Source organism: Jaculus jaculus, chromosome 4 (assembly GCF_020740685.1).
Source record: "Jaculus jaculus isolate mJacJac1 chromosome 4, mJacJac1.mat.Y.cur, whole genome shotgun sequence".
NCBI classification, from domain to species: Eukaryota; Metazoa; Chordata; class Mammalia; order Rodentia; family Dipodidae; genus Jaculus; species Jaculus jaculus.
In genome coordinates this window covers 147802515-147814872 of record NC_059105.1, presented here as the reverse complement: position 1 = coordinate 147814872, position 12358 = coordinate 147802515, and positions in this window count along the sequence as shown.

Sequence of the window (12358 nt, the reverse complement as noted above, 5' to 3'; positions counted from 1 at the left end):
TAATTTGCATTTCTTGGATGACTAGGGATGATGAACATTTTCTTAAGTATGTGGTTGCCATTTGTATTTCTTCCTCTGTGAACTGCCCGTTCAGCTCTTTGCCCCATTTTGTGAGTGGGGTGTTTGACTTCTTACTGTTCAGATTTTTGAGTTCTTTGTAGATTCTAGAGATTAGGCCTCTATCAGTTGGATAACCTGCAAATATTTTCTCCCATTCTGTGGGTAATCTATTGGCTTTGCTTATTGTATGCTTGTCTGTAAAGAAACTCTTCAGCTTCATGTGATCCCATTGGTTCAGTGACTGTTTAAGATCATGGGCTACTGGAGTTTTGTTCAGGAAGTCTTTTTCCATTCCTATATCATCAAAAGTACTTCCTAAACTTTCTTCTAATAGTAATCAAGTTTCTGGTCTTATATTGAGGTCTTTGATCCATTTGGATTTGAGTGTAGTACATGGTGAAATGTGTGGATTAAGTCTTAGTTTCCTGCATGTGGTTATTCAGTTTGTCCAGCACCATTTGTTTAAGATGTTGTCTTTTTTCCAGCGTATATTGTTTGGGCTTTTGTCGAATATCAAGTAGCTATAGTTGCATGACCCAAAGTCTGTGTCCTCAAGTCTATTCCATTGGTCTATACTCCTGTTTTTATGCCAGTACCATGCTGTTTTCATTACTATGGCTTTGTAATATAGCTGTAGGTCAGGTATGGTGATGCCTCCAGAGGTATTTTTTCTGCTGAGGATATGTTTGTATATGCGAGGCCTTCTGCCTTTCCATATGAAATATGAGATCATTTTTTCTATCTCTGTGAAGAACACTTCACAGAATTGCATTAAATCTGTATATTACCTTTGGTAGGATTGTCATCTTTACAATGTTAATTCTGCCTATACAGGAGCATGGGAGGTCTTTCCATTTTTTCAAGTCCTGTTCAATTTCTTTTTTGAGTGTTTTTATGTTTTCATTGTATAGATCTTTCACTTCCTTGGTTAACGTTATTCCAAGGTATTTTTGTTGTTGTTGTTGTTGCTATTGAAAATGGGACTATGTCCCTTATTTTTTTCTCTGTATCTTTCTCATTTACATATAGAAATGTTACTGATTTTTGTGCATTGGTTTTGTATCCTGCCATTTTGCTATAGGAGTTAATCACCTTCAGGAGTTTTGGGACGGAGTCTCTCGGGTCTCTTACATAAACAATCATGTCATCAGTGAATAGAGCTAACTTAATTTCTTCCTTTCCAAATTGTATCCCTTTTACTTCCTTCTCCTGTCTTATTGCTTGAGCTAGGACTTCCAGTACTATATTGAAAAGCAGAGGTGAGAGAGGACATCCCTGTCTTGTTCCTGATCTCAATGGGAATTCCTCCAGTCTCTCTCCATTAAGTATTATTTGGGCCTTTGGAGCTTTGTATATTGCCTTTATTATGTTAAGATATGAACCAACCATGCCAACTCTCCCCAATGTTTTGATCATGAAGTGATGTTATATCTTGTCAAAGGCCTTTTCTGCATCTATCAAAATGATCATGTGGTTTTTATGTTTAATCTTGTTTATGTGATGTATTACACTGACAGATTTCCGTATGTTGAACCAGCTCTGTGTTCCTGGGATGAATCCCACTTGGTCAAGGTGGACAATGCTTTTGATGTGTTGTTGGATTCTGTTTGCAAGATTTTGTTCAGGATCTTTGCATCTAAGTTCATTAGGGAAATAGGGCAGTAGTTTTCTTTTCTTGTGGCATCTCTGCCTGGTTTTGGAATTAGGGTGATACTAGCTTCATAGAAGGAGTTGGGTAGCTTTCCCTGTTCTTCAATTTTGTGGCACAGTTTTAGGAATATTGGTTTGAGTTCTTCTATGAAAGTTTGATAGAATTCAGCTGAGATGCCATCTCGTCCTGGACTCTTCTTTTTGGGGAGGTTTTTTTTTTTTTTTTTTTTTTTTTTTTTTACTTTTTCAATCTCTGTGAGTGTGATGGGTTCATTGAGGAGATTAATCTGCTCTGAGTTTAGCTTTGATAGATGGTATGCATCCCGCAATTTATCCATCTCCTCCACATTATCCAGTTTTGTGGAGTAGAAGTTTTTGAAATAAGTTCTGATGATTCTCCCAATTTCACTTATGTCTGTTGTGCTCTTTCCTTTTTCATTTTGAATTTTGTTAATTTGAAGCTTCTCCTTTTTTTGCTTGATCAAATTGGCCAGGGTTTTGTCAATCTTGTTCATTTTTTCAAAGAACCAGCTCTTTGTTTTGTCAATTGTCCTAATTGTTTCCTTGGTTTCCAATTCATTAATTTCTGCTCTGATTTTAATTATTTCTTTCCTTGTGTAGCTCTTTGGGTTGGATTTTTCTTGTTTTTTCCAGTGCATTAGGTGGACAGTTAGGTTATTGATTTGGGATCTTTCTGTCTTTTTTATGAAAGCATTGATTGCTATGAATTTTCCCCTGAGTATCACCTTCATTGTGTCCCATAACTTTGGTATGATGTGTTCTCATTGTCATTCAAATTCCAGGAATTTTGAAATTTCATTTTTTCTTTCATCCACTATCCATTTATTGTTTAAAAGTGTGTTGTTAAGTTTCCAGGTGCTGTTGGAATTCTTTGGTGGGTCTTTTGTTGTTGATTTCTAGCAATATAGCATTATGATCTGATATCATGCAGGGAATTATGTAAATTTTTCTACATATGTGGACACAGTCTTTGTGACCCAGTATATGGTCTATTTTAGAGAATGTTCCATGGACTGCTGAGAAGCATGTGTAGTTTGTGGATTTGGGATGGAAAGTTCTGTAGATGTCTGTTAGGTCTAAGTGTTCTATGGTTTTGTTGAGCTCTCATACTTCCCTGTTGTGTTTCTGTTTGTATGATCTGTCTATTACTGATAATGGTGTATTGAAGTCCCCAGCTATGATTGTGTTAGTGGTTATTTCTGTTTTATTGTCAAGTAGGTTTTGTTTTATGAACTGTGGTGCCCCTGTGTTTGGTGCATACAGATTTATGATTGTTGTATCCTCTTGATGGATCATTCCCTTGATAAGTAGGAAGTGGCCTTCTTTGTCTTTTTTGATTATTTTTTGGTTTGAAGTCTATTTTATCCAATATTAATATAGCTACACCTGCTTGTTTCTTATTCCCATTTGCTTGGAATATTGTTTTCTACACTTTTACCCTGAGGAGGTATCTGTCCTTACTGGTGACGTGGGTTTCTTGAAAGCAAAAGATTGAGGGGTCTAATCTTTTGATCCATCCTGTTAGCTTGTGTCTCTTGATGGGTGAATTAATGCCATTAATATTTAGTGTAATGATTGTGAGATTTGATTTGATCCCTGCCATATTGTGATGGTAGATGTGTGTTGGTGTTTTCATGGGCTTTGAAGTTTTTTGTGCCTACTCTGAGTTTGGTTATTGAGATCTGCTTCTTGTAGGCATTTTAGTTTGTTTATTTGTTTCTTCTCTGTGGAGAATTTCCAAAAGTACTGTCATTAGGTTTGGTTTTGTGTTCATATAATTGTAAACCTCAGTTTTGTCATGGAGAGTTTTTCTTTTACCATCTATTATGAGGGATACTTTTGCTGGGTAGAGTAGTTTGGGTTGGAAGCCATAGATCCTTAGACTTTGGAGTGTTTCTTTCCAGGCCCTTCTAGCTTTCAGGGTTTCCATTGAGAAGTCTGAAGTAATTCTGATGGGGTTGCCATTGAAAGTGATGTGCTATTTTTCCCTATCTGCTTTTAGGATTTTCTCTTTGGTGTCAATGTTTATAGCCTTAATGATAATAAATCTTGGAGAGTTTCTCCTTTGGTCCAGTCTGTTTTGAGTTCTGTTTGCTCTTGTATCTTGATGGGCCTTTCTTTTAAGAGACTGGGGAAGTTTTCTTCAATGATTTTGTTAAATAAGATCTCCATGCCTTTGGTCTGAAATTCTTCTCCTTCTAGTATTCCAATGATTCTGATATTAGGATGTTTAAGTGTACCCCACAATTTCCTCATGTTCTGTTCACAGGAACTTTTGAACTTACTGAAATTTTTGAACTCTCAAACTTTTTCTTCCATCTTGTCTTCCAGATCAGAGTTTCTATCCTCTACTTTGCTGAATCTATTCTTGAGAGCCTCTAGAGAGTTCTGGACTTGTTCAATTAAGTTGGCATTTTCTACTACTTTTTTATGTATCATTTCCATCCCTCTGTCAAGCTCCCTTTCCACATCATTTTCTGATTTTCTTGATGATTCTTGGAATTCATCCTTGCATTTCCTTATGTCTTTATTTATTATGGCCAGCTGGTCTTTAAGGTCTTCTTTTTTTTCACTCTCCCTCAAATCTCAAAACTCTCTTTGAATTTCTTCCAATTTCTTATCAGTTTATTCTAGCTTAGTGATGGTAGCATCCACATGATTATCAGTCCTTTGTTGCTTTCCTGCAAATTCTAGCAGTAGGTTGTTCAGGGTTGCATTGCTCATAGCTTCAATTTGATATTCTGATCCTAATGACTCTTCTATGTTTTGGTTAGATGTGTTCATTGTAGGACTGGGTGATCTAACTGGATTTTCTTGGATCTGATTTTCCATGGTATTTCTTTTGCGCAGTGGTCTGCCCATGACAGTGTATGGGCATGTAGGTAGGTGGATCAGCCTGGGCTCTAGTGCAATGGGAATCTGCGGCAGCCTGGAGCAGTTCCTAAGCAGTCTGGGCTTTGGTTCCCACTTGACAAAGCCCCCTATATATTGCCTGACAGGGGCAACAAATTTGCCTGAATTCTCAAGTGGTAATGCGCCAAAGCTGCCTGCATTTGAGCTTGGAGGAGGACTGAGGTACCAAGCTCTGAAGCAGCCCAAACTCTGGCTGGAAACACTGGGACCCGGAAACAGTCTGCACTCCCCCACCACAGGACAATGGAGGATGGCCAGCATGGCAGACAGGCAGGGGATGGCACCTGAGCTGGCACAAGTAAGAGACACTCTCTGGGCTTGTGTGGCAGTTGCTGTGGGACTGGGCTCACTGAACGTGCAGTGGCAGGAGTAGTAATGTGGTGAGTGTGCAGAGCAGTATAAGCTTCCACACGCAGGGATCGATTGGCACGTGATTGGTGCACAATTGGTGCATGATTGAAGCGTGGCAGCAGGCATGGTGGTGGGCACGGTGGATACTTGATGGGAGGGGTGGGCTACCCGCCTGTGATGGGATCCATGATTCCCTGCTCCCCACCCACCCCCAGGCCCTCCCACTGACAAGAAGACCCAGAAAACACTTATTGTCTTGCTGTTCTTTCCCCGGGATTTGCAGTGCAGCTAGGTGGTGGCCATCTTGGCCGGAAGTCTCTACGTTGTATCTTTTAAGTATCTGTCAGTTATAACTATAGGCAGAACATTTTAGTAGTCCTGAAAAAAAATATTTTATCAATAACTTTCAGGCAATTGATTTAATCTAGAAATTGTATGTTAGGAAAAGACAAAGCAGTATAAAAACTTAGCATCTATGTTTAAAAACAACTTTGTCTAGTCTGTATACCATTGCAAGTACCAATTACCCCCCAAACTGGAAGTAGAACAGCAATTTAAGTTTTTTGTTTTTTTGTTTTTTTTTTGTTTTTTTTTTTTTTAGGGCAGAAAACATGTTTAAAGTATCAATATCTCTATAAGCAATGAACTGAAGATACTGGAAATGAGACAATTAATTAAATGAAAGCTTGACTGAAACTTACTATACGTAGCTCAAGAATAAAATAAATCTTGGTCATTGTTGAGTTAAGCAAGTCGGATTTTCACATACATTAGAGACAATATGAAAGAGAGACACAAAATGAGTACCTTTTACCATTGAACAATCTAAAGGCTTAACTAAAGAAATACTTATGACTGTTACATGAAGCTTAGAAAACTTTATTAACAATGTTTGTAAGTAGTGGATTTTTTTAAAGACATGGGGGGCTTTTTTAGTTTTTCTAAGAACAAAAATCACAATAAATCACTTTTTATAAGACTTGGATTATAGTTTCAATGATTATCATCTAGTAAAACCAGCATGAACAAGATAAGAACCATCTTAAAATTACAGAGTTTTAGCCAGGCATGGTAATGTATGTTTATTGATAGCTAAAACATCATTAACTTTGCATAAACCAAATTTCAATATTTTGATATCTGGAAAAGTCTGATATTAACAAAAAGTAGAGCTTATATATTTAAGGCACATGAGGCTACAGACAGTAAACTATGAACCAAAGTTCTTCTGACAGAATTTAAAATAAACAAGAAATCTATATTATATAGTTACAGTTTTGGCTTAAATATGAAGACATGAAAAATTTTATAGCTTTCAAAATTATCAGAATTGGTATCCCTTTATATACATACATTTTTAAGAAGATTTAGCACACTTAAAAGCTAAATAAGATGTCCATCCAATCCATAATCAGTTTTTGAAATTAAGTTAGCTATATTTAACATACCCAAAGAATAGAGGAGCTGGATTAAACTGCCATGATCTAATAAAAAAAGGAGACAAGTCTCATGGAAAAGAGAGGGAATAGGCATGGCAGAGCCGCTTGCCACTGCAAACAATTTGCAAATGTATGCTCCACTATGTGCATTTGGCTTTGCTGAGCCCAAGAGAAATGTCTTTAATCTCTTAACATACACAAGATTTTATGACACAATCTATATAACTATTTGAACCTTAACCAACTCTATAATTCTGCTTGCGATACTTTGGTAAACTTGTTCAGTAATGACAAGTTAAAACTAAAGTATTAAGACTGATTGTTGTAGGAATTGAGAAATTACATACATCGCAACATAACTTTGTTTAGAAGTTTTTTCACTCTTTACCATGAAGTAAATAGTCTTTTAAGTGTGTGACAGATAAATACTGTTTAACATTTCAAATGTGGTCTGTTTACCTTGTAAAACAGGGGGGAAAAGAGTAAATACTTCCTCTGTAGATTTATTTTATTTATTTTTTTTTTTTGAGGCAGGGTTTTAGATATAATAACCTAAGGAGAGGATATTAATGAGCCAATTTTAACCTTAAGATTTAGTTAAAGCTGGGCATGGTGGCATACGCCTTTAATACCAGCATTTGGGAGGCAGAGGTAGGAGGATCACTGAAAGTTCTAGGCCACCCCAAGACTACATAGTGAATTCCAGGTCAGGCTAAACTAGCGCAAGAGCCTACCTCAAAAAACAATAACAACAACAACAACCACAAAAATTAGAGGAACCTAGTTAACTTGATTGGGTACTCTAAATTCCGTCTTTCATAACCATTATTATGACCATATTAACATCATTGAGTTAAAGTTACGTTTACAACTTGAATACCATAGCAACCTGCCATTAGCTAGGGCCATACTTTTTAGTCTGATGTAAGCCCTATGTTATTAGCCATTTTGTATCTCAAAAAGTCTGTAATCTGATTAAGTACTTTGTCTTTAACGTTCTGTTTAAGCTTACTCATACCTTCATCTACATACTTTTACCTTACAATCCATGTAACCACTCTGTAACAATCTTTTTCATCAATCATTTAACATCCAACATAGAAATTTTTTTCTCCAGTTTTTATCTATTTTAGTCAGCTCATCTCATAACTACCAACAAAAACTTTTATTGTCCTTACTATAACATTTTCAATATGACCATTTTTCCCTTCAAAAGGCCTTTTGAAATAACTTTTTTAAAGAAAAAGTAGATCAGATTTAACTTACACTATTTACCCAGAATAAACATACAGATATTTATTTTGGAATTTTGTTTCTTATAACTTTCCTGAATCACATTAAAATATATGAAAGCAGATTTGAACATTATTAGAAATTTAGTTTTTATTTTTATTTTTTTTTTACAAACTCAGTATTGAGTACTTCAAAATTTAAGCATAAATTTTGAGGCTGTTGTTTGTTAGTACTTCCATAGAAGCATAGAAAGATAAAGTAAATGTAAAACAGTTACAAATATTTTTATAAGAAGTCCCCATAGCGACTTGGCATTCATTCATCATCATGCTGGGGCCAGGACCCTAAGATTCCCTGTGCTTGCAGCCCCCTGGCTCTGCAAGGCAGGAAAGCTAAAAAAGGACTCCCCCCTTTTTTTATTTTTAAATTCCAGGGAGAGTTTTGGACTTCCTGCAGGGCTATAGGCTGCTTTCCAATCCTGCCATTTCACAACTTTTTAAGAGTAGGAGTATCTTGCTTCTTCTTTTTTTTTTTTTTTTGCCTATGATCTTAATTACTTTTAGTGTTCCTTCTGGGGGACACTCAACAGTAAAAATTGGCTATGTCATCTAGTAGAGTGGGCTTGGTGGAATACATCCCCAAAATGAAATGGCACTGCTCAGAACAGAAATTCTGCAGCCTCAGGGCTGTGAGCCCCATACATACTCACAAACACACTCATTTTAAGTGCACTTTTCATATAGACTCTAGACAACCATTTCCCCTTCACACATTTATTCATTCACTCACTTATTCAGAAGTTATGCATTCTCACTTTAAATTTCTATTCTATTTACAACTCTGGAGACTCAAATCAAAACTTTTTACCAGGCAGGGTGTCAAGAGAGGCTGAGGGAACTGGAGGAGTCAGAGGAGCTGTTGGGGAGAGGTGGCTAGAAGGATCTGGTGAGAAAAGCAGGCAGAGCAGAGAGAAGGCCATGCACACAGAGCAAAAAGTAGGGTATTTTGGACCATTTGCGTGTATGTTAGCAGAAGTTTTTTTTTTTTTTTTCTTTTTTTATTCAGTGAGAATTTGGAAATCAAAAGTATTCTCAGGCCATTTGGACCCATTATCCAGCTTATGAATGTGGCCAAGCAGAGTTTCAAAGATAAGATGTCATCCAAAAGTTGTAGAGGCTTTAAATTATTAAGGAGATAGGGAAAGAACAAAACAAGGGTGAAAGAAAAATAAACCAGAGCTTAAGCTGTGTTTGCACAGGACATTAATATGACCTCCTGGCCCATCAGGGTGAATGAGCCTGCACCTCCCACTTGGGCTGAGGCCATACAGGTCACAACTCTTGGCTTTATAGGCTGTTAGTGGGCAAGATGGGAGATGCCACCATCTGCTCATGCTGTCATTTTCCCTGCCATCATGATGCCTCAAGCCTGTAAACCAAAATAAACCTGTGTTTCCCCACAAGATGCTCTTGGGTAATTTCTACCAGCAATGTGAATCTGAGGGCAACTGATGTCATCTCACCATTTAGCCCAGGCTGGCTTGAAATTGCCAGCCCTCTTGTTTCAGCCTCCCATGTACTCACATTGCAGAGTAAGTAACTATGCCTGGCAAAATGATCCCCAATAATGCTTTAGGCAAAAGTTAAGAAAGTTCATGTCTGATCTACTTTTGATGACAAGTATATATGCTTTATGAAATACCAAGAACAATGGAGAGTAACTAGAAGTTGAAGGGAATTTACCCTTGCAATATAGAGTATCCTTGGGTGATTTTATTATTTATGTAATTATGTTTGTGTATGCAAGTTTTCTTTTTATGAATTTCATCCTCAGGAGGGGCTTCCTTCCTCTTGTGTGATATGTTTCTTCAAAGCAGGGAACTTTAAAGTTTTAAATCAGACTTTCTGATTACAGCATATACATTTGTAATATGCTTCAATTTAACAACATTACAACCATTAGAAAGCAAGAGTGCCATCCTAGTATTAAGAGGACAAAGAAGAAAAGGGTCAGTTTTGTGAATAAACTATCATTTCTTTCTCACTTTCTAAACTACACATTAATGGACCAGAATCTGAGCAGCTTGGCCAAAGCTGAAAGAATTGACGTAAGACTGGAGTGCATGCCCCAGAGAAAGAATAGCAGTTGAAAATCAACTAAGTTAAACATATAATGAAACAAAAACTTTATTTTGTAAGTCTGTAATAGAATGCGTAAGACTATGATAAAATCCAAAGTTATTTGATATATTAAAAATAATAAAATATGATATATTCTCAAACATAAAGATTATAAACAAACATATTGATGCAAGCAAAACATTAACATGAACAGATAAAAGGTATAAAAGTAAAGAAACATTATAAATAAAAGTATAATATTTCTCAGGAAAGAAATGTAAACCATAAGAAAGAAGTAAATATAAATTCTAGAACTGAAAAGCACATTATATTAATAATGATTGACTGGGTATGTTTAAAGGAAGAAGAGGAATAACCAAGGAAGGAGACTTGAGCAAAGGACAATGAAATAATTTCAACCAGGAAACAGAAGGAAATAGGAAACATGATCTTAACAAAACTAACAGTTTCACAAAGCCTATCAGACAATATCAAAAGTCTCACCACAGAACAATAAGAATTAAAAATTTCAAAGAAATAATAGCTGAACAGATGTTAAATACAGTAAAGTGCATGTGTCAATAAATTCTGTAAATTAAGCCAAACCCAATGGAGATTAAGACCTTCATACTTAAGAATATGAAACATAAGCAGAAGGTTTTCAATGTAAAAGTTTTAAAATCACACAAACCTCACACCACATCATGCTAAGTAGAAATGGATCACTAGTCATAACAAAAATAATGAGCACCAGTAACAAGGAATAACATCACTATAGTGACAAGGGAAAATAAAAAATCTGCTACTCCTCCAAAATACTTTTCCTGGGAAAATATTGTGAGTAAACATGAATGAAGCATACTTTCAGATCTGGAAACATGTTATAGCATTCCTTCAATGTAGCACATTTATAATATCAAAAAATGCAAATGCTATATCATCAGACAGTAAGAAATGAGAGAGTAATAGCATTAATGAATAAATGAAAATAATTGAGCATAGTAATTCCTTTAATATACATAAAATTACAAAATATTACTCTTATATATGTTTTACAATAGTGTTTCAATAAGTTCCATGCTTATAAATACATATAATATGTTAAAATATTTTATTTTGCCACAGCTAATGCAACACTTGCCTGTTGTAATACCTGATAGCTTTCAATTTATATGCCCATACTGGATATCACCCACTTTAACATATGTACTTATTTATTTATGAGAAAAGAAGGAAGAGAGAGAGAGGGATGGAATGGTTCCATCACTGTCTCCAGCCACTGCAAACTCCAGACACATGTGTCACTATGTGCATATGGTTTATGTGTGTCCTGGGAATTGAACATGGTTCCTTTGCCTTTTATAGGCAAGTGTCTTAACTACTAAGCCATCTCTCCAGCCCAACAAGAGCTATTTTTACTTTTTACCATTTAAAAAGGCTTAAATTATCAATAAACTAATATAAAAATTTCAATTAATATTTCACATGGTTACAACCTTAAAGAATAGGTAGTTTTCTCTCTCTCTTTCTTTCTTTCTTTCTTTCTTTCTTTCTTTCTTTCTTTCTTTCTTTCTTTCTCTCTCTCTCTCTCTCTCTCTCTCTTTCTTTCTTTCTTTCTTTCTTTCTTTCTTTCTTTCTTTCTTTCTTTCTTTTGCTTTGATGTTTAGGGAAATTAGTTAATACAAAGGTTGATCTATACCCAGGAAAACTGAGTTCCATGTAATTGCTCTTTAAGAGATCACATACATAGGCACAGATTATTATTAGGGAAGTAGTCAATATAAACATATTAATTTGAGGACATGCTTGCCATATGTTTCCTATTATGACTTAATGAGCATCTTTATCCAAGAACTCATATACCTAAAATGGCCAAGCTCATTTCTTTCTATGGCAGGTTTCTTATAGCTTCTACATCACCAGGATCCATCAGCTCCATTTAATCAAAGCTGGCTTGTCCCTTTTCCTCACAGTTTGGACTATCATGCTTGTGGGAAGGTATACCCACTCCCTTTTCTGGTTCATTTGCAGAATAGTAAATATTTTGAAAAATAAGATACCTCTTGTTAGCATTAAGCTCCTATCTATCCTGTTTAATTTTGGGGGGTTGTAATGGTTTATTTTCAGGCAACAATATTGACATCTTCAGATAAGGTCTGATAGTTGCACCACATATACATAAACACATACATCTAATGATCTAATTTCCTCAATTTTTAATGAAGATATTTAGGTAAAGATGTGGTACCAACAATAGGGATTGATGAGTTAGGGACCTTATGTAGAAGTTGATGCCCCTGACTTCAAGGAAGTCAATATGCAATGGAGTAAGAGGAAGATGTGATGAAAGTGACAAAGAATTAGTGTAGCAAAATGCGGGACAGAAAAGTTCTGCAAATGATGCAAACTGGCTATCATCCTGCTGCAGATGATGCATAATATTTCCTAAGCTCCATGGAGTTTTGAATAGAAAGGAAGAATAATTGCACAGCATGACACTGTACTGTGTAACCTATTAGTGTACCAAACTTATAAAATAAGAATTTTTTTAATAAGAAAATAGTTATATAA